We start from the raw sequence: 4626 nt of genomic DNA, 5'->3' as shown, positions 1-4626 counted from the left end.
AAAACAAGAAACCGTAAGACAAGTGCGGTACAGTGTCAAGGCGAAACCCTTCACATACTTAGCACCTGCAGGAAATTAAAACCAAGAAGGATCTTATGGGCCATGCTTGCGGAAAGAGATAGCACCCCCGCATGGCGGGAACGTTGAGAACTAGATTGTTTGAAGCTTCAAGGTGGAATTGGTTGTTTAACATAACTAATCACTATGTCAAACTACCAAAACCTCGTGGAGAATCTACACAAGTGAAACTCAACGCTCCCGACTTGCGAGGAGGTTACACACCTACCCGCATCATACCCAAAGATCAGGCAGAAAAGTCGGGAATTTCTGCAAGTGACATTAGGAAAACTGTGGGAAGAATCCCCACGGAAAACCTTAAAAAACGAAAAACCCTTTTCAAAACCCCTTGCTTAAAGTCCAAAAGTTCCCCTCATTTAACAATTCATGAGAACAATGGACTGGGGGGACTTGAAGAGGTAGGTCCCAGCAAAGCCATGTTGGACCCGCAAGACTCACCTTGAAGAGGGACGTCTGCGCAAAGACCAACTGGATCCGCAGGACCCACCATGCTCAGAGAGATGAAGACCTTACACGCAGTAAGCCAGCTGTTCCCGCAGGAAAGCCTCCCTTGGTAAAGTACCCTGCCTGTTCCCGCAGCTGCAGATACAAGACAAGAAGGAGGGCTACCCGCACTAACAGTAAGGCTACACGCATAAGGCACTAACTCTTATACTTCAGTAATGTCACCTGAAGAAGGAACGAGCAGGGCGGGAATATTCCCGCCCAAAAGAGCCAGTCCGTACGCTTCTAGAAGATCTTTTGTACTATACCTACCAAGGTATGGACAAATAGACAAGATCTGGTAAAAGCAACCCATGAACCAATCACAGGGTGACAGCTCACCGACAATAGTACGAGGAGCAGCACGCTCCAGTACAAAAGGTCACTATCAGCCGTTGCCTACCCACCAACTCCCATCGTGGCACGAACATAGCCCGTAGTTGGTGGAAAAGGAATATTATACAGTTAGTCGTACCTGCTTGGAAACCTACATTCGGCTATAAATACTCCAACACCTTGGAACGGTATCATCATCTTTTCTTCTCTAGCTATTTCTCTCTATATACACTTATAATCAGAGCAATCTAGTCTGATTCTCACACCGGAGGGTGGTCACAAGGAGGAACCCCCCCCCCCCCATTCTCAGTGACGAGCTCACGGTGTCTGTTTTGCAGGTCGAGAAGAATAACCATCTTTGCCGGACCTAACCCTCGTGGGAAACATCTACTTAACCCTAAGATTATCCGTTATCTGCCGGGGTCATTTAGTGTTTCTTCAGCCAACTTTTCATCCGGCGTAATGCCCTTGAACGATTTGGGACAAATAACAATCTTCTTAAGGAAAGGGGAAGACGCAAACAAATACTTTAACAACCATACTTCATTCTCTGAACCTTTCAAATATTCAAACGTCACACTTCGAAGCTACAACAGCCCCGATGTATTGTAGTCTACCGGAGGAGGCGAGGCAGCGTCCTGCAAGAATAGCTACCTAGCATTAGAATGCAAAATTATATATGAGATTACAAGACAGGAAATATGAGACGTACCCAATTACATGCGGTGATTTCAAGAGTCTGCAAATATGGGCAACTCCTAATCAATTCGAAAGCACATGATAACTTTATACCATTGTTTAAACATATTTGTGATAGTTTAAGAGCCTTGAGGCAGGGAAAGGCGACAGATAACCTCTTGTTAGCAACACCGTCCATCGACTACAAGAAAAATGGTTAGAGAAATCATAAAGCCATTTTAGATAATACCAAATACTAGGGGTGCAAACAAGCCGAGCCCGAGCTCGATTAGGCTCGAGCTCGGCTCGTGAGAAGATTTTCAAGCTCGGGCTCGGCTTGTTTATTATTTATCAATTACTTTTTATTTAATTATAATTATTTTTATATATATTTTTTTCTATTATAATTTTATGTATAAAATAATATATACTATTTGGTTGTTTATATTTATTTTTTCATAACATTATACATATTAATTAATAATTATTAAATATAATAATATTATATAAATGACAGGTTCGTTTAGGCTCACGAGCCGGCTCGAGCTCGATAAGTGAAGCTCGGGCTCGTTTATTAAATGAGCTTACTTTTAAGCTCAAGCTCGGGCTCGATTAAGCTCGGCTCGATCGAGCTTTTTAACGAGCCAATCTCAAGTAGCTCGTGAGCAACTCGGCACGTTTGCACCCCTACCAAATACTATTACTTACTAGTTATTAGAATAAGAAAAAATGAGACTCCTCTTAGCATTACCTCGCAGCTCTGAAAATCCAAATAAAGCTCTTCAAGTTTTGGAAGATAGCCCAAAAGCTCAAAGATTGTACTGGAACCTGTGTAGTTCATATCGCCAAGATCACAAACGTTTAAAGATAATGTTTTGAGATTTTCAAGTTTGGCAATCTCATCTGCTTTAGTTGTGCGTACTTCAAATAGATCCTCCAGAGCCAAAACCTCAAGTAAGGGACACTGAGCTAAAAACACCCCAAGTTCAATGTTTCCACATACTCCACTCGTAACTCAAGGCTCGATAGATTTGGAAAACCATGAAAACTAGGCGGAGGATTGAAATAACAATTATAAAGTTCGAGACGTTTCAACTCTAAACAAGAAAAAAGATGGGTAGACAACACGACCGGTGCATCATGAAAATTCTGAAGTGTAAAGTCCTTAATTCCTTTTCTCAACAAGAACAAAATCCAGTGATTGATATCTTCATCTTCGACAACCTCTAAGCAACTTATAGTGAGGACAAATTTTGTAACGGCACCCGTAAGCTGAAGAAGAATCCTACTTACAATTCTCAAATCATTATTTTTGCCTTTGCCTTTTGTTTCTCTTAAATAGTCAAAGAAGTTGCCATCAAATACGAGTTGGCTAATAAGCATAGTCCATTTAAACCTCCATTCTCTTGACAAGACGCTAGTCCTGACTGCGTCTTGTAAAGGCAACCGATCCAGAATATTAGTTAGCACAATATCCGGCATGTTGCTGATAAAATCTTCCAGTGCAAACTTGAATGTTTTGTGTCTATTGTGAATTAGCTCCATTATTCTAAGAAAATGAAATATATTAATTATAAACATATGTTATGTAACCAGTGTTGCAACAATCCTGACTAGGCGTCGATTAATCGCTAGTCCCCACCCCACTGATTAAGTTTAGGCTAGTCGGCCAATGGTCAAATCCGGCCAAAATCACGATTAATCGGACTTAGTAGGCGTTTTCTGGCAAGGTTCCGACCTGTATCGGTGGTTTCCGACAAGATTCCAGCCAAATTTAGCGGTTTCCAATGAGATTTCGGCCAAAATGTATATGTGTATATATAAAAATGAAAATTACATATAAAAATGTGTGTGTATATATAAAACTGAAAATTATACATTAAAGTCTGGTCCGATTAATTGCTTGCTAGTCCCCACCACACCGCCTGACTAGCGACACGCGATTTCTACAACAATGTATATAACTACACAAGAAATGACTAAAAATGAATTAATTCAATTTACAAAGTTAGGGGTTAGATATGTGAAGAAACACTAAGTGACCCCGGCAGATTAAGGATATTCTCAGGGTTAAGTAGATGTTCTCCGCGAGGGTTAGGTCCGGCAAAGATGGTTATTCTTCTCAACCTGCAAAACAGACACCGTGAGCTCGTCACTGAGAAGGGGGGGGGGGGTTCCTCCTTGTGACCACCCTCCGGCGTGAGAATCAGACTAGATTGCTCTGAATATAAGTGTATATTAAGAGAAATAACTAGAGACGATAAGATAATATCAGATGATATATGATGATGATACCGTTCCAAGGTGTTTGAGTATTTATAGCCGAAGGTAGGTTTTCAAGCAGGTACAGCCAGCTGTATAATATTCCTTTTCCAACAACTGTGGGCTATGTACGTGCCATGCTGGTGGTTGGTGGGTAGGCAGCGGCTGATAGTGACATTTTGTACTGGAGCATGTTCCTCCTCGTACTATTGTCGGTGAGCTGTCACCCTGTGATTGGTTCATGGGCTGCTTTGGTCAGATCTTGTCTATTTTGTCCATACCTTGGCAGGTATAGTACAAAAGATCTTCCAGAAGCGTACGGACTGGCTCATTTGGGCGGGAGTATTCCCGCCTTGCTCATTCCTTCCTCAGGTGACATTGCTGAAGTGTAAGAGTTAGTGCCTTATGCGTGTAGCCTTACCGTTAGTGCGGGTAGCCTTCCTTCTTGGTATGTACCCACAGCTGCGGGAACAGGTAGGGTACTGTACCAAGGGAGGCTTTCCTGCTGGAACAGCTGGCTTACTGCGTGTAAGGTCTTCATCTCTCTGAGCATGGTGGGTCCTGCGGAACCAGTTGGTCTTTGCGCAGACGTACCTTTTCAAGGTGTGTCTTGCGGGTCCAACTGGACTTTGCTGGGACCTACCTCTTCAAGTCCCCCCAGTCCATTGTTCTTCTCATGAGTTGTTAATAAGTGAGGTGAACTTTTGGACTTTAAGCAAGGGGTTTTAAAGAGGGTTTTTGTTTTTTAAGGTTTTCCGTGGGGATTCTTCCCGCAGTTTTCCTAATGTC

The 4626-nt window shown here is 42.4% G+C and overlaps 1 pseudogene across 1 annotated transcript; it reads right to left on the bottom strand.

Moving 5' to 3' along the window:
- Nucleotides 1–1344: 1344 nt before the first annotated feature.
- LOC143580801 (F-box/FBD/LRR-repeat protein At1g13570-like) lies at nt 1345–3240 on the bottom strand (annotated as a pseudogene). Its single transcript, XR_013143723.1, has 3 exons — nt 2327–3240; nt 1610–1777; nt 1345–1535 (listed from the first exon to the last, which is right to left on the bottom strand). The product of XR_013143723.1 is annotated as an F-box/FBD/LRR-repeat protein At1g13570-like (transcript).
- Nucleotides 3241–4626: the final 1386 nt, after the last annotated feature.

Source organism: Bidens hawaiensis, unplaced genomic scaffold (assembly GCF_021521415.1).
Source record: "Bidens hawaiensis isolate Kalapana, Puna unplaced genomic scaffold, B.hawaiensis_p1.1 tig00030599_1, whole genome shotgun sequence".
In the NCBI taxonomy this organism is placed as follows: domain Eukaryota; kingdom Viridiplantae; phylum Streptophyta; class Magnoliopsida; order Asterales; family Asteraceae; genus Bidens; species Bidens hawaiensis.
The sequence above is the reverse complement of the archived record's forward strand: the minus strand, read 5'-3'. Positions and strand labels throughout refer to the sequence as shown.